Source organism: Apis laboriosa, unplaced genomic scaffold (assembly GCF_014066325.1).
Source record: "Apis laboriosa isolate Shangri-la unplaced genomic scaffold, ASM1406632v1 scaffold151_cov152, whole genome shotgun sequence".
NCBI lineage: Eukaryota > Metazoa > Arthropoda > Insecta > Hymenoptera > Apidae > Apis > Apis laboriosa.
Genome location: NW_025221867.1, coordinates 382527 through 406721, shown reverse-complemented (window position 1 = coordinate 406721; position 24195 = coordinate 382527). Strand labels below are relative to the sequence as shown.

The window sequence follows — 24195 nt, the reverse complement described above, 5'->3', positions numbered from 1 at the left end:
CGTGGAAAGTGCGAGGGTCAAATCGTTTCCCTCGATATTTTGATTTCGGTGGTGGCAAAGTGGTGCATTTATCTCGATCAAACATCCGACTCTCAAAATGTATGTTGTGCTGACCGACTCTCATCGATCGATGCTCTACGAGGACAATGCTACTAGGATGCAGGATGCTTGAAATGACTGAGGTTAAGCATCGGAGATGTTCAAACTACTCGACTCTCGGCTTCGTTTCCGAGCAGAAAGTACGTTTAATCAAGTGCCATCGGTTGAAGATTCGCTATGAGAAAATAGAATTTCGCCGATATTCGTGGAAATTGATTGTTCTTTCTACACGTCGAAAATTAATTAATTAATTAGAATGTATATCAATGATACTGTTGCAATTATTATATCTTTCATTATTATATCTTTCATTTTGATAATTTTTTGAAAAAAAAATTAGTTTATCGATAAATCTTGATTTGTTCGCAAATATTGTATGTTTTAAACGTGTTCATTGACGATATTCCTTTCTGATTTTTATATCATAAATGGGCGAGAAAATAGAAAGCAAATATTTGAAAAGATTTTTTTAAATTTTCCATTTGTTTTCGTGATAAAAAGGCCAGGTACATATTTTTATATCTACATATTTTTGCAGCAATAATAATAGGATAATAACAATTATTTCTTTATATCAGATCATCGTTTAAGAAAAAAAGATATATCAAGAACAAAATTATCATAACCATTGCTACATGTACATGTATATATACATATATTTAAATATTTACTCCCTTTTATTAATCCAATTTTTCCAGAAGGAAGAAATATTTATTCCTTCAACGATTACAGTTGAAACCAAACCCTACCTCGTATTAGACAACCAATTTGAGATAGCTATCGTCTCGACTTGATCTTCAAATTTATCATCTCCCATTCTCTCCCCCCTCTCTCTCTCTTTGTCTCTTCCTATCACGATCACGTTTGCTTAAGCGTCGCATCAATACCTTTCGAATACGCTTAACGTGGCAGGCGTTAAGAGATGATAGAACTGGATGGATAGTAGAGTAGGTTGAGAAGGGGTGTGTGGGTGGGTGGAGATAAAGGGAAGGAGTTTCACGCGCTGAAGGGCGAGGAAGCCCCGGGAACGGAGATGGGTTACCGAGACGAGGTTACCGTAATCCGCAAAGCTCATCGTGTAATTTCCCATAAGACCGACCGAGAGAGCTTGTACTTTGCTTTTGTCAAAAGTTTTTTTCGAGGCTGCCTTTTTCGTCCAGTGTAAGATATTTGTATCGATCATTCGCACGAAATAATAAAATTGTAATAAATTTCGATTATTAATTCGTTCGAAATTTAATTCTTTCGAAAATAATTTTTCAAATTTTCGTCCTGTATATTGTGAAAAATATATTCAACAAACTTCAGGATTTCAAGAATAATACACTTTTTAAATAAAAATATTATTAAATGAAGAAATGGTATGGTAAAAAAGTACAAAAATTTACAATTTAACACAGTAACTTTTTTGAAACCGAGTCATTAACTTCTTTCTTATTTTCATTGTATTTTTATTTTTATTTTATTTCCACTATCGAAAAAACAATTTATATTTACCAACGATAAAAATATTAAATCATACACGAATATATTAGAAAGAGATAGGCAAAAACATTTAAGAAGCGCAAATACTTTATTTACGTTTTAAAACATCGCTAAAGTGGCGTTGAATCGTCTCTCACTGTTGCGAATGCGATAATCGAAAATGCATTTTTCTCCTTTACCCCTTTCTAGCGGTCATCACCCCTTTTCCATCGTTTCTCTTCGCTTTGACCGTGCCTCTCTACACGGGTGTCACGGAGCTTAATTAAGCTAATGGATATCCGTAATTGATGCAACGAGGCTCTAGTCCAGTCGTTTCCTGTGCTGCTTGCTCGTGATATTATTCGTTCGCCGGCCATGATAAATATCGGTTTGAGTTTGGTTGGCCCCTTCGTTGTAATTGTGGCCAATCGATCGGAATGGAATTTAAGGAAGGAGCCTCTTTTCTTTGCCCTTGCAAAGATTTCTTTGTTCCCCGATGACCATGCCCCTTTGGGGGATGTCGATGCCTCCTCGCCTACAAGACAGTTCAAAGACATTATTATTTTCTCATATTACGTGGCTTTCAATTTGGACTTTCCTCGAAACGTTCACGTTATTTCACGAGTGGTATTTTTAATTATAGTACACAAGGAATGTATGGAGAGGGAATGTAACAGATTTTTGGTAGATCAGATTTGGAATGAATTGTACGTATGATTTATATTAAGTATTGGATGTTGATATTTTTTGAGGATTAATTTTTAATTCTTATGAAGTAAATAAACAGAAAGATTGTTATTCAATTATAAATAATTTAAATTTAATTTAGATGAAATGGAATCAAATATATGAGGGAGATCTAATTCTATAAAATTAAATTGTGTGTATTAATTTCTTTATTATTTATTTTGACTTTTAGAATTGATTCTTTAAAAATATCTTACGAGTATATAAACATCTATATATAGGTAATGAATCTTATTTTAATGTTTTAATATATAATTTACTATTCTTTTGTATTGTATAATTATTATATAGATCTCTGATTTCATATAAAATCTTTATTCAGTGATTTGCAAAATGGTCAATATACATCTTGCAAATTGTGATAAATTATATTATACATTTTATTTCATGAAAGTTTCTAATTTCTATTTAATTCATATTATTATATTTATTTTATTTATTTACCTTATGATCAGTATTTTTCTAATAAGAAAATAAAAAATATGAATTAAAAGAAATTGTATAAATTGCATATTTCGAATAATGAACTCCAGAAGCAAAATATATCCATAGACATTAAAAATAAAAAGGGGGATCGATTCTTTATCGAAATTTATTATTATTCGCCTCTAAAAATACTCTTTCATAAGAATATTCCATCTCCTCCAAGGGAGGAGAATTATTTTTATCTAATCGAACCGTATTAACATCTTAACCACGCCAACTGCTCGTTCAGGTGAGACATATTTTCCATCCACAGCGCGAACCGCAGTTAAACCGCTCGAACCGCATCTAATTTTAGCGCGCGGTATGATTCAACGCGACATAGAAACCGCCTCGTGCACAACAATTTACCTCGGCAAGGAAATAGAAACATTTAGGCGTTCCTGATGGTTTTCGTTCAATCAACTACAGGAACACGGGTTATCGACAAATTTCAATGTGATCGATCGTTAATTATTCTCTACTTTCCCGTCCACCTCTTTCTTTTTCTCGTTCACAAAAACAATATTCACTTTTAATGAATTCCTCGTGATTCCGTTTACTTTTTTTTTTTTTAAATCAAATTTTTAAATTATTTTTTTTTCGAACACGTTTCGTTCAGATGTTTTACAATTTACCGCTATGTATGTTTCTCTTCTGGCTCTAGTGAAAATCTGCGTTTTCGTTTTTTGTCTTGTTGCTTATCCTTGCTTTCCAGATCAAACTTTTGAGAAAAATTTGTATCATATTTTTATAATATATATTTATCATTGTGAATATAGGTGAATATCGTGACGTATCTCCACGAAACGTAGAAATGTAGATATATACATATATTCTATGAGGATGTAATAAATATTTTCTCAAGAACATGAAATGTTCTTACTATATATATTATTATTATACTTTAGTAATAACTATAAAATATAATATTGAATAGTAAAATAATGATATTAAAATTATTAAAATTAATAATAATGAAATTAAAATAATGATATTGAAATAATATATATATTTCTTCTGAGAATTTAATTAGAGCAATGAATAAACGCTAAAACTGCATAATAACATCGCTCAGAAGATTTTATATCGGATACATATCGATTTTTATATAAACCGAATAACGTACAACTCTTTAAATATTACCTAATATACAATCTCTAAACACACATTTGATAATTGGTCAATAATTTATAAATAAAAATAATAATAAATTTAAAAACAAAAAAATAAAAATAAAACAATAAAACAAAAATAAAAATAAATTTATAAATAAAAATAAGTGGAACCTTTTAGAGAATTCCAAAGAAATCGTGATAATTTAAACGTGACTTTAAGAGCTCTATTCTACGCAAGCATAAATTTCAAACATTGCTTATAATCTGGAATGAAGATTACGGTTGAATAGCAGCGCGGAGTAGCAAAAGGATTAATCCTAGAGTCTCAAGAATGCCGGTTTAAAAGGCAAAAACTCTGTGCCTGGGAACTATTCCCCAGCTGGTGCTCGTGGGATTGAATTTCCATTGGAAAGCGCGCTCGGTGCAGCGCGATTTCTCCCGATGCGCTTGGATTCCCTGCGTTAAACCAGAAGGAATCTCTCCTCCCCGTGGATAGAGCGTGTCACTTAAATACCCGTCGTGGAACGCACTTTGAAAAAAAGTTGCGATTCCCTCGTTCGACCAAGATTCCCAGACGCTGTTGCATTCGCGGCGTATCCACTTGTACGATGACGAGGCACGAGGAACTCGTTCAAGAAGAAGAAGAAGAAGAGGAAGAAGAGACGTGCGACAAAATGGCGGAAATGGTGAACTTTAATGCGACGTACTAAGAGGGACCGTAACATATAGAAATATACGATGCGTTTTGCATCTGGTATATAAGAGCTAAAGATAAGTTTGATGTTGATAAAAAGTGTTCTTTAAAATATATAGATTTTTGCATTCGAATTTCGATTCTGATGAAATTCTGTTGGTATGAATCGTTATTTCGATAAATAAGAGTATTGTAATGCTATTTAAAAATGTGCGTTGTGTATATATTCGTTCAATCTAGCTAGGAATCGTATTTATTATAATTATGATGTAACACTTGTTGATTTGTTTCAAGAAATTAATTAAATTGTGTTTTTTTATTTTTCATTCGAAATTATTCAACTTTTATCTTTCACTAAAATTATTACTTTACTCGTTCCATTTTGTATTTTTTATAAAACAAATCTAGAAAGCCAGAGAGAGAGAGAGAGAGAGAGAGAGAGAGAATCTCAGTTTTCTTCATTTTCCAAAATTTTGGAAACGAACATTATTACTTGTCAGAGATATCCTTCCAACAGATCCCAATCTCGATTTTCTTTTCATTTCATCGATGAAAGAAGATTTTCTTTTTTCTTTTTTTCTTTTCCAAGATCCCTGTTTTAACCGAGCCTTTATTATACGCATACACGTATCCCCACAAAGGGATTATCACGTTCCAGGTTGCGCGTAAAAAAGGAGACAGGTCGAGAAAGAGACAGGTGGCAGGGCAGAAGTTGCATTCAAGTTATCCGAGTCGTGGACAGGATTAATTGCTCCCCGCAATTGTCCCGAACTACATCGTCCCCCCATGTTCCATTATCCGTGCTTTCATTGCCGTGAATTCCTTTAATAAGATTGCCGGAATGTCGATGTTTCCTTTCATTTCGCGTCTCGTTCCCTTTTCATAAATGAGAGAGAGAGAGAGAGAGAGAGAGAGAGAGAGAGAGAGAGAGAGAGAGAGAGAGAGAGAGAGATACCGATAATTAGAATTTAATAAGGTACAACGAGATTGTTTTACGTGAATCATCGTGTCGATCGTTTTGGAACGTTCGCACCCTCGAATAATTGAAAGTATTTTACACGTGCGTAATAAGTGTAATTAAAGTCCTATATTCGATGAAAAGTTTTATTCGATATTTTAAATTGTGAAAATTTAAAAAAAAGAAAAATAAATCAATCAAAATTAAAATTAATCTGAACTCGTGAAAGTTTTACTTTCTATTCTTGGTTTTTTTCTTTGATAGATACTTTTCTTTTCAAAAATTTGAATAATTCGATCGATTGTAAAGATATTTGAACAATTTTTTTCTCGAGTGAATCCACGATAGATTTAAAGAAAATTGAAATCTCTTTATTCAACTTTAAAATAAACGAAAATTTAATGTTTTTTTTGATTTGATAATAAAAATTAGATTGAGATTTATTAAAAAAATTATGATTTTAAATATCGATTTTATTTTACGATAAATAAGTATCTTTATTAGTGTTTTTATAATTCGTTTTATCATTCTTCAAATTTATATTTAGATAATAAAATAAATAATATTTTTTTGAATGCAAAAATTTAGTATTCGTATATATAATTATTCATATTTATATTTATACATATAAATTTTAAATTCATTTAACGTGATAAAATACAAAGATTTTCACGCCTTAATTTAATATTTTTTAGTAATATTTTTAATAATATTTTGTATCATAACATAAATATATTACAGAATTATCAATTTAATAATATAATTTCTTTTATAAATACTTTTCATTTATTCAATTATAATATTTTTATTTATTCTTTCCTCTTTAATAAACTGACGATTCACATCTGTTCTTTAAATTATCATTCGAAACATTTTTTTTCACATATTTCATGCCACGTCCACATTATTAATTCACATATAGAATCTATTGAAAAAGCGATATTCATCAAACTCCGCTTTTAAACTAAAAATTCACGAACGCATAAAGACGATTAAAGGCTCTCCAATACCACTCATGAAGCTTAATAAAAGCCAAGGTTTTGTTTTTTCTCTGCGAATACTCTGTCCTTTACCAGCATCAGATTATTAATAGATCTTTCTTTTTTTCTCGAATTTTCAATAAAAAAAAAAAAAGACTTTTTTTAACGCATCCGTTAAATCTATCAATTTTCTCTAATTTTTTTTTTTTTTTTTTTTTTTTTACATTTTTCTATCGCTTTACATAATTCAAAGTTTTAATCTTAGTTTATCAGGAATATTTCACACGCTGAAATACTCAAATTTCTCGACTCTCGACTCTCTTCTCTCTTCTATCTTCAACGAAACGTAACAAAATGTCTCGTGGAATGTGATTGGCACTCTTTCATCGTGTTTATCCAACTACGAAGCGAATAATTATGTCGAAGTGGAGACATAATTTTCTTAATTGGAAGACATCGCCACTTGGTTTCACTCGCCTGCTGCCAACCATGTAGAACGAAAGCGATAAAGAGAAACTTTGTCAGGAAATTCTCTAACTTTGAATCTAAAACGAGGCAAGTTGATAGGACGATATATACATATATATTGAAAAATTGATTTTTCAAAGCTTTCATGCAAAAATACAGTATTAGTTTTTTTTTTAGAGCATTCCTCTAAGACTTTTTTTATTAAAATTCGTCGCAATAACGAAATTACGGCTATTTTTTTAAGTCCAATGATTTTACACGTTTATGAACTATACGGAAACTTTCGTGTATTTTACTTGAAACAGTGTTTAATAGTAAAAAAAAGGTACAAGAAATGTTATAAAAAGTAATTTGCTTAAAATTTTGTATGGTTTTTTATATTTGTCATCAAAAAAAAAACAAAATTAAAATTATTTTATTCGTTTATTTTAAAAGATCGATTAAGCAATAAATAAATTAAATTTGATATAAAATTATCAAAATGTATCATATAAATATCATATCGAAGTTTCTACAATTGTTTTATTATCTCTTCTCAAATTCTCGTGTAAAAAGTATCGTGATAAAATTTTGTCATCGATTAATCACATGATATAAATACATAAATCCAGATCTTAAATTCCGAACATCCTTCAACAAAGTAATTTCCCTAAAATCCCCAGCACACTTCTCTCTAATAGTTTATTCCGCTCCTCTTTTCACCCCCGACTTTCCCATCAGCCGAACGTGTTTTCCCTTGAATTTTTGATCCGTTCTACAACCAATAAAAAATCCGTACATCCATTCAATTTCCAACACCTACCACGTCTATCCTAGCTCTCGCCTATCCTCACCTCACCACTTCAAGGAAAGTGAGTCACCTGCGAATCGATCAACAACAACCAAACACCATTATCCTTCAACGAGTCGTTGTCGTCAATGCCCGGAATTCGTACCCCTCCTCTTCAATCCCTCGTAAATCCAATAAACGTTTTTCCTCCCAACGTGATCCAATCTTGGGACAGATAACGCGAGACGATGCAACCCAGAGAAAGTAGCAAGCCGCATTACGTGTATCATAATACGAAACACTGTTTGCCTCGTTTCCATGCATCCGATCGTTAATATCTCGTATCTATTTAAAATTGGACGAGATGAAGGTATATAGGTAGAATATTTTTTGATATTCATCGCATCGAATAGCGAGGGTTTCGCTTCATGGCGGATATTGTTCATTAAAAACGCCACTAACCTGAATCCAATATAAACCACGAAGCAAGAAATCAAATAAATTTTTGATAATATCAATTAATTTATCCGAATTCCAATTTTACCTCAAATGGAAAATTAAAAATATTATTCGATAAACCTGATTAAAGCTAACCCGACCTACTTAACTGTTAATCCAAACTGTTTCAAAAAATAGTTCTCGTAAAAATAAAATCTTCATCTCAAAACTATTCCACGGATAACCGATAACTTTGACGATATATTAAAAAAAAAAAGGAAAATCATCAAGGATGCTACCTTTCCGCTGAACAATAATCTATTTAAAAATTGGCCGGAATGATGATCACGTGTCATAAATCGTCCGGTTGGAAAAAGCTCCACCCACGAACGGCGCAAAATTACTGGTTTTGCTTGGCTCCCATCTGAATGGAGGCTGACAGCACTTCGCGGCCAACGTGCACTCAACTACTTAATAATGTAACAGTCAGCCAACCACTATACGCCCATTATGCTTCTATGCACGTTGCGCAAGAAGCGGAGGCAACAGCCTGGCTGCTCGTAATATAGGATTCGCATCCTGTATCGCGCTCTTGTTCATCGTGTGTCCGTGACCCGCGGGTAAACACGCCGGATTCCCCGCCATTCCCTGTCCCTCCTTTCCCCCCCTAGTTCTTGCGCATGTTCCACCTGTTTACGTCCAGGTCGAAAGACGAAGGAAGGTGGAGGGAGAGGGGAGGGTTTGTTGATGCTTCACTCCCCTCCTCCCCTCTCTTCCGCGCGTTACTTTTAATCCTTCGAGTAAATAGGGAGAGGGGATTGTGGACGAAACTTATTCGTAGCAGTGGCTACCTATTAGTAAGAGCAGTTAGCAGTAGGATCGGTCTCCAAAGCGTTTCCATTTTCTCCACGAGCTATTTTGTTTCGCCTCGCTTCTCCACTCGCGCCCTCTCTTGCAACGCTATATCGAATTGGTGTTTGAGCAAGTTCGAGTGACGTGCTTATCCCTTTGCTCTCCTAATCCGTTTCACCAACTTTTATAACAAACGTAGAGAGATCGAGGATGATCGATACCTCGAATTGATATATCATGAGTTGCATTTTAGTCTGGAAGGTATATTGTGGTATATTGAATTTTTTGTTCATATTGTAAATTTTCATTCGATTATGAAATTGAATTGTTTAGATCAGTTTTGATTTTATGTCGATAGTTGGATATTTGAGTGATAAATTTTGTTAGTTGTGTTAGGGTTGAAGGGAAGATCTAGTTATTTATTAGTCGATACAGTTATTTAGTATACTTTCTTAGTTGAAATGAAAAGCTTGAAAATGATATTATGTGTTTTTTTTAAATATATTCGTAATTCTATTTTAATATCTTCTTTATTAGAGAAGAGTGAAAATTTGTTGTAAAAATTTTTCTTAGTTGCAGTTACGTTGTTAGTTACGTTGTTTCAACTAGGCAGCGGTCAATTATGTTTAATTTCTAGTTAAACGTTAGAAATCCTCGTGTTTCGCGCGGAGTACGAGGAAATTTGTGAATAACGTATGAAATGCTTTTAGGTCTGTGTAACACTAGCTTTGAAATTCTGTGTTTTTTTTTTCTTCTTTTCACAGAATTAATTGTATTTTTACATTTTAGATAAATTAATTTTTTTCGAGTCGGTTACATTTTAATTCTCAACAAGCAATTTACTTCTCTAGCCTTCAAATTAACTCGGTTACACATCAAATAAATTTCCATCAAAGGGGTAACTTCTCGCGTGCTGCTCTCATTACAAATATGAACGTGTCTTTCTGGTTAGCATTAAAAGTATTCGCGTAATATTAATTTGGCGTGTGATGAAAAGAGATAAAAAAAAAAAAAAAAAAAGGAAAAAACGCCTTTCCAACGTTTCGTACGATTGTTCTACGTCTTTTCTTCTTTTCGTGCATGTTTTGCAATGCTGCATATATATATACCCACCTTTGTATTCCTCAATTTCAATTAACTTTTTATACGAAGCAATCCAACAATCCTCTTCTTAACGCTGCAAAACTCCTGTATTTAATCTAAAAACAGTATGTGTATTATGCATGCGTTATTCAAAGAATTTTGCTGTTCGATATTTGATTATGAAAAATTAGTAAAACGAATTTTTTTTTCGTATACTTTTTCTTTTAAAGAAGTCAAATTTCATAAAGATTTCATTGAGCGTATATGCGCATTTAAAATCTCATATTAAAAATTTTGATAGAATAAAAAATTATTAGATTTTTTCAAATATTGAAATCAAACAATTTTTTTTAAAAGAATTATAATTTTAAGAAGATATGAAAATTAATAAGATAGAAAAATTATAGATAAATTATATTATTATATTCAATTGATATTATTATATATATAATAATATCAATTATATAATTATATAATTATATTCAATTGATATTTTATGTAATAACAAAGACAATATTTCTTTTTTATATAACAATGCAATTCAGATTCTATAGTTTCAAAATAAGATGAAAATAAGCAACATAATTTTATTTCATTCATCCTTTCATATATCTATTGATAAAAAGCTTGTACTTATATATTTATTTTTATATAACAATAATGGTAAAATTTTCTTATATATTTAATTAATACTAGCGATATGATATTATTTGTATTTATTTTATATTGTTTACGTTCTATCATTTGATATGTGATTATTTACATAAAATATATATTCAAAATGACTATACCTTGCATTTCAAGGCATGTCTTACAGACCTCGTCGTGCATTTGTAATGCAATACTTCACGTTTGCAATAGGCATTCCATACGAATTTCAAACATCATCACAAGTAAAATCTTAATAGACTTTAATGTACAGATCACGCAACAGGAACTTGATTACCTTCTGTTAAATCTATACGTGTAATATTTGTTTTAAAATTTCTTTCTTTTTCTTGAAAAATTATTCAGCCATTTCAAAATTGAATCATAATAATTTTGAATAAGAGAGTTTGAAAGAATAATATATATATAATAGTAATAAAATTATATATATATATAAAGAAGAAAAAAAGAAAATTAAAAAATAGATATATAGCACGCATTTAAAAAATTAATTAAAAAATTTATATCGTATAAAAAATGCGAAAGATAATTCAAAATTAAATTTTTCAATAAAAAGTTACATTTTATATTCTTCATTTATGTTTTCACAAGAAATCATCCCATACTTCATTCCTCTAAATATTAATGCAATACTGTTCTGAATTTCATAGCCTAATAATATTGAAAAGATTCTTTTCATATATCAATTTCATATTTTTTTCAAAATTATTACTTTTAAACGCAAATATATATATGATTTCACGAGAGGGAGAATCAATATCTGGTAGAACATTGAATCGCAATGTTCCATCAGGCCACGTACAATTGTTACTCGTTTGGATCTCTGTATCCAGGACAATTAAGCGGAATTTACATATTAAAAAGGTGTTTCCATTCCGGAAACGTTGTTTCGGTTTCTGTTTAATCCCTTTCGAGTTCTTATTTTTCATTCGCTATATTATAGTATTATACCTCCTCCTCGCTAAATTTTCCAATTGTTTCAAATCGTGTATCCCTTGATTTATTCACAGGAAAGGAACAGAAATTAACCGTCGATCGTTTGTTCCACGCGAAAACCTTGGACGAAGATTTCGTGCATCAGTCCCGTTTGCGTTTTAATTAGAATGAAAATTTAATTAAAACGAACACCCTCGGTAAACAATTACGTTGTTTTCGTTAGCGATCAATCAATTTTTTCATACAAATTTTTGACCATCACAGTGTTTTTCCAATTCTATATACCAATACGAATCATCGTTGATTTTTATCACGAGGGAATACGTATTTTTCGTATTCATATTCCGGATTATCCGTGATTTTGATTTATGCAAATAATGATAAATTTGCTGAATTTGTTGGATGATTAAGAGGGATTTCGGGATGGAACGATGATAAAAATCTTTTTTTTTTTTTTACAGGCGGGACATGTTTTTGACGTTTGAAATTAAGTGAAATGTTGCCTTTTTGAGAGAAAAAAAAAATCGAACAGTTCTTTCGTACGATGTTAAACAGTTATTTTTTTTTATTATTTAATTATCGATTAATTTGTAGAAAAATAATGTAAAGGATGGACACCATTATTGAAAACGAAATGCGAATAAAAGTATACTTGTATATATATATTCATACTTTTTAATTAGATACATAAAAATAGAAATGAATGCGCAATTTTATTTTCGTAAGAATAATAATGAAATATTTTAACGAAATATCGTTGAAATATTTTTTTACGTTAATTATAAAAATGGGAAGAAAATAATTATTTAATGTAATTCTTTTTTAAGAGGAATTTCACATTTTTTTCGGGTTCCCTTTTAATTTTAAGAGAGAATGAGACAAATTAGGTAATTGATGTATGTTACGTTAATGAAAAAATATAAGTATGACAGAATATTTGAACAAATTTCTTTTAATCGATCATTACTTTATCATTAAGAATGATAACTTTTCATAAACATTCAATTTTATATTATATTATTACAAGCAAAATAAATTGAATTACTATTTAAAGCCATGTGAAAATATTTGTAATTCATTACAATTCTTAATTCAAATTTTTACCATTTTCTTTTTCAATCTTTGAATTTTTTCACTTCAGTAATAATCTATTCATTTGAATTTGCAATTAATGAAATAATTTGTATATATATTTAATGATTTTTCCAAAATCTATTATATATACACACATAATAAATAAATTGAACAACAATAACAGTTCTAACAACAAAGAAATTCTTGAACGATTCAAATCATTTTTAAGATAAATTTGACTTCTAAATTTAATTTAATTTAGAGATTAAAATCAACAATGTTATGATAACTATTCTAACAGCCAATAAATGAAAATCTTTAACGACAGAATAGATCTCGGTTCACTAGTTTCATTTTATAAGTTTCGACAGATACAATTTATAATGGGAATAATAAAATTTTTCTTTTAACGTGGAAATCGGTCATACCTACGTCATGAATGAAAGGATGTATTCTTAAGGAAGCGGCAACGCGATCGCGTAAGAATAGCCCGAGATGATTCGTTGAAAATAATTGAAAGGAGCTACTAGAGGAAAGACTGTTACTTGTGATTTATGATTCTACAATGGAAAAAGATTCCTTGTGGCGTGCAGAATGAATCGAAGGTTGAATTTATACGTCTCGAGCATGGTTCTTATATTCAAGTTTCATGGAACGCAATCTTTTGTACGTATCTTTCCTTAGTGTTGGTTGTAATTATAAGGCATTTGAAAAATTTCTTTTTGCAAAAACTGACGTTTCCTTTTCTTTCGTTACATTTTGCCATTGTGCCTAGTTCTAATAGAATTCTTGGCATTCAATTTTAAATTCAAATTTCTCAAAAAGTACTATTGTAATATTGCGTGTCTGAATATTTTTTTTTAATTAAATAGAGAATATTTATACTTATATTTTATAAATAGAATATTTATATTTTTATGTGAATAATAGTTATGCATATTTTTTATTCGGGAATAATATTTTCATTATAAATACTTAGAACATACAAGAAGATTCAAATAAATGTTAAATTTGAAAAATAATTACATGTATTGTTAAGAAATAATTAGGATATTCTTTTTGCTATATGAAGATAGACATCTTAATATGATTTTCATATTTATATTTATTAATACACATAATTATTGTAAATTACAAAAATAAAAAAATTCGACAATTGAATAATTTTATTTTTATCACAAATTTTTCTCAAATTATCCTCCTCTCATGGACAATAATATTTTACAAAAGTTACAAAGATTAGTCTAATGTTCTATGACGAATAAATACAATTTTATTTTCCACGTTTAATTTTCCACTTCTACTCTTTCCCCTTGATAGTCGTACACCAGCCAGGAAAATTATAAAGCCCGCTCGAAATTTTCATTCTGCGCACCTGCGCCATTTTTTATTACGGTCGAAATTTAAATGCGTTTATGTCGAGTAAACAAAACGCGGGGCAAACATTTTCCATCGTCATTTCTACCTGGAATCTCGTCGTAAAAACGCGGGGGTAAATCGTGTTTTTTTCTCTTTTTTTTTTTTTTTTCCCCCCTTGAATTAACATATCACCCAATCGTTACCCACGCCTTCATCTCGCTCCTGTACACGGTTACACTGTTATACGGTGAGTAAAGAACGGAGGGAGGGAAATTAAAAAAAGGAAAAAAATATACACGCAAACATCTCGCGTTAAAATAGCATCGAAATACGAGGTATCGATTTAATTGCGTATCCATTAAGCGTACACCGCTCAAACGATCCTCTCCCCTCTTAAAAAAAAAAAAAAGAGTAATAAATGTCATTGTTGATGAAACGCAAATCGATTCGTCCACTACACCTCCGTGTCACGTTCCTCCCTCCTATAGCATGTATATATATATATATATATATATATATATATATATATATATCGCGAATTGTTTCCACCCCCCGATTCGAAACCTATTTTTCTTCCTTCTTTTTTTTTTTTTCTGTTTCATTTAGACTCGTATGCGTATGCGCGTTATCCGGATATCGGGTCGAAAGTGCGAACAGGAGGGGAAGGAGGGGTAAAAATGCGTTGAACCAGGGACCAGAAGCGGGGAAAATAAAGCACGTGTGAACGTAACGCGCGGCATAAAATTCGCAACCGCGTATGGCGAATGTAAATCGTGGAGGATCGGAGGCGCATGAATTTAACCAGGATAGGGGGGGAGGGAGAGAGGGAGGGAGGAGGGGGAGAGGTAGCATGTAAATTTTGAGAGGCGCGTCTGCGTGGAAGTGGAGGGGGCAAAGCGGACGGGTGCATGTAAATTTTATTGCAATCAGCTATTGTAAACAGGATTACCGGCCGTGCAACGTGAAAACTATTTGTCCCCCACCCCCGCCGCCGTATTTCGAGACTAGTCGAGGACCTCTGCGAAACTTAAGCGCGATCCTCGTGCCCTCTGTCGGATATTTCGAACGATTTCGAGGTTAATCTTGGCCTTGGGTATTGTGATATCCCCCATTATTGGAAAGTGTGATTAGTCTCAAAGGAATGAATGGAACTTGTAAATGGAATAGGTTCTATCGATAATTTTAAAAATATAATTTCGGTTTATAGACTGTTCCAGATTTTTAATATATTCTTTTAATATATTCTGCAGGATATAGGTTAGTTCTTTTTAATAAAATATTGTGTGTATGGTTATTGCGATATTGTATAAGAATAAATCAATATATTATGTTCACTTTGTTTATATGAAGATAATTAATTCTATTAATTTTATCAAAATATCCAAATGTTCTTGACAAGATTAGTAATAAACGAAAATAGAATTTATTTTCATAATATCATCCATTAATTAATGTTTTTCTTTTTATTATTTTTTCTAATACACGATATTTGCACTTGAAAAAGTTGTAACATTATTTCACTTTATTGCACGTGACACGTAGAAATTGAAGATACTTTGAAAAGTTCTCGAAAATATTTCCTTCTCTTCTAGATATTTCGCATAACACATCAAAATTAATCCACGCTACATCGTGAAATTTCTTTTTCTCCAAACATTCCATTCTCTCGTATTCAATCGTATCCAAAACTTTTTCGAAATCACAAACGGATTCGATCGATGCTAAAAAGTGAACGCGCACGTATATTAATAAATTTCGTTGCTCTTTCGCCAACTCTTTTTTTTTTTTCTTTTTTTTTATCGTTGCACAATTTTTGTTTTCAATTTGAATGTATCCGCGGCGAAATACGCGGCCACCATTTTCCACGACGTTTCAATTATCAATTTTAGGCAATTTCGAGCACCGCTCCGAATTTCGAACAAAACCCGGGATAAGATCAAGCAGTGCTGATACAATTTTTAAAACGACGCCCTTAAAACGAAAATTCTGACGGCCTCTGCCCGCCACCGGTCGTAAATTTGCCGTTACACTTGCATTTGAAACCAGTTAGGGTTGCCAGACGCATGCGAACTTTATTACAATCGTGTCCTGTTGGGATGCATCCCCTCTATTCTTCTTTTTTCTTTTTTTTTCTCGTGCTGGAAATGCATAGAAGGAGGGCGCACACGAGGATGGACCAAGAGCAATCGATGAAATCCTATTACGTTTAAAATGCACGAACGTTTAACCGCCCCCGCAATTTGCATATCTTCTTATACCAGGCCATCTTTTCATTCCTTGGAATTGCAATAAGTGCAATAATGTTGGAGCCACAGTGGCCACCTACGAAGTTATTGTAGTAATCTAAGGATAATAGATAATATGGTTTCTTTTTATTTTCTTTTTTATCTGTTCATTTTTTTTCTTTTTCTTTTTTTTTTTTTTTCTTTTTTGGAGGGAAAAGAATTTTTATGGTCGACTCTTGAAGAGGATTCTTGATTGCTAAGAGTACTGATTTCTACTGAGGCTCAAAGGACTCTTTTAATTTATTCTTTCTTGGAAATGAAGCTAGCTTGAATTTCTCCAGTTTTCCTTTCTTTCAAATTTACGTGTTATGTATTATAGAGATAGTGTCGAGAAATTTTAAAAGGAGTAATTAAATCCTTGGATAAATTGAATGTTTTTGAAATGGCCGATGTAGAAACGAATGATATATTTATTGCTGTATTTTACATAAATAATTTTATTATGTGAAAATCAAATTTTTATACAAAAATAGTGCTTGGAATAATATATGAAAAATATTCTGTTAATTATATTCCAAAAATCTAATTAAATCGCTATATAATTGAATAAATAATTAATTATTTGCATATTAATTTTTTAATTTTATAATAGTAAGATGTTCTAATTAATAATCTGCAACTTTTTTATAAAAGAAATTTATTAAAAATTATAATAAAAATTAGAACAATGTTTACATATCAATTTATATTATCTATATGTATCTTGATATCTTTTAATAAAAATAAGGAATCTATTAATATTAAAATAAAGTCAGACGAAGTTTTATTCATTCATTTTATTTGTTCAATCGATTTTATACGTTCCATCTTTCTGATTTTTTTCGACCTATGCTATTTTGGTACTTTCATAAATATTTAATTTAGAGATTAAATTGATGAATTTAAAACTTTTACCTCTTTTTGAAAATAATCTGTGCTTAATATTTTTTGTATGTTATAATCTATCGACAATTTTTATTTCTATATGTTGTAACAAATTTTTGTTTAAAATATATCCCCAAACATTGTATTAAATATTCACAATTTTCATTTTTGAAAAAATGAAAAAATTTCTTTGTATATATTTTCCTATATTAATTTTTAAATTAGTTGAACATTGTTCCATCCATCACAAATCGTATATGCTTTTTGCACTGTTCAATTAATTTTAGAAAATCCTTTTATCGAAATTATTATTCTCTCCACTTAAAGAAAATCTATTAAAATCTTTGATTTTAAAATAAAAAAAATTGATTATAAAATAGATCCTCATGTAAGAATAAAAATAATTATTATTATTTACCAGTTATATTTTCTAAATTCGACAAATTATTAATTGATATAATAAATAATTGATATAATAAATAATTCTTTTAACCTAATTTGAGAAAAAAAAATATATATATATATATACTTTTCAATTTTCTCGAAATCGAGATTTGAAACTAGAATTTCTATCTACAATATTCTAAAACAAGAAACAACTGCCATTTCTTTTATTTTGAAAGTATACTCGATAAAAAAAAGAAAAAGAAGAATATCAAACAAAAACATTCTCTTTTCCTATATCGCTTTCGATTACGCGTTAACGAAAAAAAAAAAAAAAAAAAAAAAAAACTTTTGCACGAACACAAGAAAGGTTTGATAGTGGTTTCGAATGGTATTGCTTGTTGCTTCAATTCGCTTATTTATTTATACGTTGATATTTGCGCACGAGATCTAATGGTGAAAACGATGGTACTCTTTTCCACTCGTTTCGTACACTGCAAATTATTCAGGCCTCTTTTTAACCGAGGTTTATCCACGCAATTAAAATTTACTTTGAACGCGAGACTTTTCCACTCCGCCCGTGAAAGCTGTCCGGCACAGAGCCGGAGCGTATATCCTTTCGTTTCTTTCACTTGAACCTTTCAGTGAAGGCGCATTAGCTCGTTAACCCGTCCTTAATTCGCGATTTCAACCGGATTGCGGCCTGATACCGAATCTGCTGCACGGAAGAAAATGAATACGCCAAAACCGGGATTCTTACGTTGTCCGCTCGAAAAAAAGAGAAAATCAAACAATGGAATACGGTCATTAGGAATTGATTATATTTATATTTGTATCAGCGTTTATATTACGTTGATGTATTGAGTGATAATAGAATCTTGAGTCGGTTAGAGAGATAAATATTTTTGCGCAAAGTGTCTTTGCCATATAGATAAAAGATATGTTGATATTCGTGGGATATTCTTGGAGAATTGATCGTGGAAGCTAAAAATAAACAAAAGCAAAAATGTCGATTCAGATTTATTCGTGCGAGTTGTAAGTAGTTTAGATTCGAATTGAGGAAAGAATTATAGTAAATATTGATAGGAAAGTTTAAAAAAATTATATCGACAGTTTACATTTGTTTCATATTAAATAGAATATATGTAAATATTTTTTAATTTATATATATCTTATTTAAAAGCTAATAAGAAATTTTATATTCTATAAATCTATACATAATGCATTTTGTATTATGCATGAAGAAATAAAATTTTAAAATTAGTTGAATTAGAAGAAAAGAATTCTTCTATATCGATTAAAATCAAATACACCCACAATGTACACACGATAAGCACAAAATCAAAATTTCCATCGCTCAAACATTCATCGAAATCCAATCCAATTAACCCTTTATTTAACTAATCCTTGATCAGTTCCAATAAACGTGAAAACTACAATAGCTTCGATACTGTTGCCTATCTATCCTCCCTTGCACTCTTGCACTAAAAACTAGAGAGAAAGAAGAAAAAAAAAAAAGAAAGAAAGAAAACAGGCAGGAAATCAAGAACAAAAGAAAAATTCGAGTTTTCTCCCGTATAACTGTAGAGGGAATCACGAAGAATCAAAAGAAGGCGGAGATACAATGGAGATACGGGAGACACGGAGGGGTAACGGTTGAAATTCGTGCACAGCTTTTCTCCCCTTTCGGAAAAGTCGCGGAATCTTTTAGTTGTATGAAGGGAAAAGCGGAGGCGGCATTTATGCGCGTAGACGGCAAGGTTCGCCCGTTCAAAGCGCAATAAGCAAGCGAAGCATGTAATCGACTATCTGGCAGTAAATCCTCTGCGGCGAATGTACACGGCCGGTCTCTGTGCCCGCGTATCGAGCCTCGGTTGCCACCCCAAATTCCGACTCTGTTACACCGCTCGCCTTCTCTTTCTCGTTCGCTCTCACGCTCGCTCCCTCGCCTCGTCCCTCTTCGCTCGTGTTATGCGCTCTCTACGATTACCGACCGAGGCTGTCATCGCGTATGTCGTCGGCCCGTGATTCACGCTCGAAACATTTTCGAGTTTTTTTCTTTTTGTCTTTTTTAAACGGCCGATGCTGAAACGTCGGAAATGACGGGAAAACGGGTGTCTCCTCCGTATCAAAGGGATTCTTTGTTACATACGAGAATTGCGTATGTAGGTATGCGAAATAAGCGATTCACTTTGGATACGCGAGGGGAGAGTTTTATTGGCCTGGCGATAAGGTTTCGTGGATCGAACAAGGTTTTACTTTGAATACTTGGACAGAGTCGTGGTTTCGTCGCGGTGAAATGTTTTCGAGTAATGTTTTAATAAATAGTAATTTTTGAAATTGTTAAAGGAAAAGTTGTTTTTTTTTATTTTGTTATCATTCAAGTTGTTGGATGATGGAATTCTAGAGCTCGATTGTGAAATCGATATTAAATACAGGTAACGATGATTCAATTTAATTTAATTATCTTTTAAAGGAAAATATTATGTTGTGTACTTCATTTTGAGTAAAATTTTGTTGTGTAAAGTTTATTGTTTTGCGATACAATAATTAATCATTACAATATTAAATGACAAAAATATTACTCTCCAAAATATCAATTATTATTTATTTGTAATTCACTATATCAGGTTTAATTTCGTTAATTAAAATTATTAATTTCTATTCGCTGTCGTTTGAATGTATAATTTACTAATAATTTTTTCCTTTGTTTTAGGTAAGTGATTTATATCAGCAATTATTCTTCTGAGGAGCGCATGTGTAAGTAATAACTTATAAACTTTGAAAATATTTTAATTAAGATTATATTATAATCTTATATATATATTAAATAGCATTAAAACTTTTGGGTTTATGGATTCACACATTTAACAAACTCGTTTAACGTGATATATATTTAATAATTATGGTTAACGTGTGCATAATGCGAAGACACATAGTTGAAACGGAAGAGAGCCATGCAACATGCTTATAACAAAGGAACAATGCTTATAATGGTTACAGCTAAGGAGAAGCGAGTGTTGATTTAACTCTTTGTATGTTTTCAGATGTTCTAATTAAATTTAAAATTAAAATTGGAATTAATTAAGAATTAAGAATTAGTATAATAGCGTAGTATGGGAATGACATAAAAATTAAAAAAAAAAGAACTCAAAAGATTCTGATTTGTTTTTCATTAAATAATAATTTAATATTTTTCATAATTTCCATTCTATTTTTATATGTATAATTTTGATTATATTTAAAGTGATAAGTTTTTTCTGCATCAAAAATTTCTTATTTTTTTCTAAATTAAAAAATATTTTGAAATATAACTTTCTTACATGCAATATTAAATTCCTAAAACAATTCCATAATCTAATTGTATTTTCTCGCTTTATATTATTAAATTTCAAAGGGCAAATACTTTGATAAATAGTATTTGTTTGTCTGCGAAAGAAAATTAAACAGTTTGCAAACAGTTATCCCTGGTAGTAAACCTTCATTGCGGAAAAAACTTATTATATCCAAGAGCAAAGGGCGTTTGCTTCAAAGAAAACGGAACATTTAATTTAAATACAAGTATTTAACAGTGACTTCATGAATCTTACTGAAATGAGTTTTGTAAAGAACATGATACATTAAACAGAAACATTTTAATATCATTCTGTTAAATTGTATAAATAAGATTTGAAATAATTAGATTCTTTTGGAATAATATTACTCCATAATAAATTTTAATGTAATTAAGTGCAAGTTAAATAATTAAAAATTTAAATAATTGAATACAATTTATATAATCTTTAAATAATCTTTCATCAATTATATCATTATGAATTGTGTGTTTAATTGGACTGACATGACATGTATGAAATTGCATATAAAATTATTGATAACATTGATATAACATTCAAAATATTTATATTAAAAGAAATAAAATTCATTATCGATGAAAAATTTAAATTGGCGAATATAATTTGACATAAAAATTAAATCGAATCAATTATTAATGAAAATTTTTGATGGACAAGAATGTATTTTGTAATAACATATATGTTAAAATAAATTAAAATTAATTTAGCAATTTAAAATTGAAAATATTTCTTATATTGCAAGAATTAAAAAAAATTATTTATTTATCTTACGAAATATATATTACGTTTATTTTCATTATTAATTAATCAATTTATTGGATATAACAAGGAAACTTAATATCCTAACATTAATAAATATTCATCAAAAAAAGTATACACCAATATATTAAAATTACTAAATTAAAAAGATTAAAACATGCAATAATTAAAGGCTAAAATTTCAAATTAATAAATATTGGCAACAAGTTGTTATTAGTAAACGCTAAAATTAAACAATTTATTTACGTTAAAAGGCTACTTAATCATTAAACACGATACGATTATTAAACTCTGATATTCTTAAATTAAAAAATACCAGGAATTAAACTAGAAAATTAAACAAATTTTTAAACACATTAAAGGGCGAAATGTTAAATTTTCCCGCGATCAAGGTGATACAAATCGCAAGAATGTCGCTTAGGAATGTTGATTTATTATTTCACTAGGTAGACTCTAAAAGGAGATCCGGTCGTTACGCAGGAAAAGCTCGTTAACTCGCAATTTCGGTGGAAATTAGTTAAGTAGTTTGGCGGGTTTTCAGCACGCGATTTTCAATGCCGCGTGGATCTCGTTTAACGCGAGATTCGTTCCCAGGAACAAAAATCCGCCGCAAGGGGGATGTAGTTGGCGAAAATTGTTGTGGTTCGAGGAGAGAATATTTTGTTCGACAACCGGGAGCCGAATCATTCAACGAGGGTCGTGATTGGTTCGTTAACTGCCAAGTCGAGTGGCGCGAGTGATTTTATCAAAATTTCCTCCTTGGTTCGAGCAACGACGCGTGATATTGAATATCGCGAAACAACAATCTTCGCGAAACGAGAATCTTCGAATAAATTTCTTAATTCCTTAATTCGATTGAAATTGTATATTTAAGTAATAAAATAAATAAATCTATTGAGGCAATAATTTTCACGATTTCGAATATTTATTACGATGAATTAAGAGAAATTTATCCGATTTGTTCATATTCATTCTGAACTAATTTTGTTTGATGACAGTCATGTTTGTGGCATGTCATATTGTATGTTTTTATCGTTTAAAAATCGTAATGAAAATTATAATTATGATGAATTTTAATGGAAATATGCGTGATTTACATACTGATATAATTTTGTGGTTTGTGAAATTCAAAAAAATATTTATATATTTTGTTATGTTTAATTTAGATAGTTCTATTTTTTAGAAATAATTTATCTAGAAATTTCAAAATTATAATATAAATAGAATAAATATTGAAGCTTTAATAAATTTCTAATTTTAAGATAATTGTGACGTCTGATAATGGATAAAATTAAACACGAGTCTAAAAAGATTCTTTATATAAATTGCTTCCAACTTTAAGTTTAATGGATTCTCTATACAATAGATTTGAACTTGAACAACTTGATTTATAATAATTTTTTTCCCCTATAATATTTTTGTCTTCTATATCATTTCTAACAAACAAAACTGTTACAAGAAAAACTAATTTCGTTATTAATTAATTAAAAATTATTATAATTAATATAATATAATTATAATTAATTAAAAATTACCTTAATTATCGAGATTCGTTACTTTTCTTCCTTGAACACTTTTCAAATATTCGTATTAATTTGCGCTTAACAAATCAAATATAAATTCCATCGATACCGATTGGCACCGATTCGCAGGAAAACTAAGGCAATCGTCTGAAATTTTTCCTTCAAGACCCTGCAATTTATGCCGTCTTAACACGGACTATTAGATATTGCCAAGGCGTGTATGCACATATCCGGTGCATAAAACTTGGCATCGGAATTGATGGGGCCAATACGAGGAAGGGGCGTGGGCGGAGCGGACTAATTTATTAAATCCGGTTTGGAGAACGTAACACGCGCGCGATAACACGACGAGTATATGAAATCGTCCACGCCACACAAAGAAGAATTTGGTCTAAGTTGTACTTGGATTAAGACAAAGCCAATTCTTCGCCGGCTATGAAAAATGACTCTTGGCTCTTGTCGCATTACTTCATTTAAGACTTTGTACTTTAGATTGAGCCGTATACTATGTCGTTTCGATATATTTGATGTTAGGATTTCTTTATTGAAAAATTCAATCTATTTCGATGAGTTTTAATAGTTGAGATTTAATAAATTAAATAATGATTTTGAGAATTTCGTAACGTGACAAATATTATAGGATAACTGTTTATGTTTTTAAAAATATACATATATTTTTTTTTTTTACAAAAAGATAATATGTTAATTCTCCAGGAAATGATAAATAAGGTTTTACATATTGTTAGTGGAATTTTACGAATGACAAGATACAATTTTATCAATTCGTTAATGTTATGAATAATACAAGTGTATACTTGTAATTTTACAAAAATATTGTGATAATACGTGATCGCGTT

The 24195-nt window shown here is 30.4% G+C and overlaps 1 protein-coding gene and 1 long non-coding RNA gene across 4 annotated transcripts in view; one reads left to right on the top strand and one right to left on the bottom strand.

The window, feature by feature from the left end:
* The window catches only part of LOC122710736 (insulin-like growth factor-binding protein complex acid labile subunit), a 434244-nt gene that overhangs the window by 248980 nt on the left and 161069 nt on the right, over window positions 1–24195 (top strand). The window lies entirely within an intron of this gene.
* On the bottom strand, window positions 1654–23498 carry LOC122710738. The gene is made up of 2 exons (XR_006345989.1): window positions 23351–23498; window positions 1654–2098 (listed from the first exon to the last, which is right to left on the bottom strand). It is a non-coding gene; the product is annotated as an uncharacterized LOC122710738 (long non-coding RNA).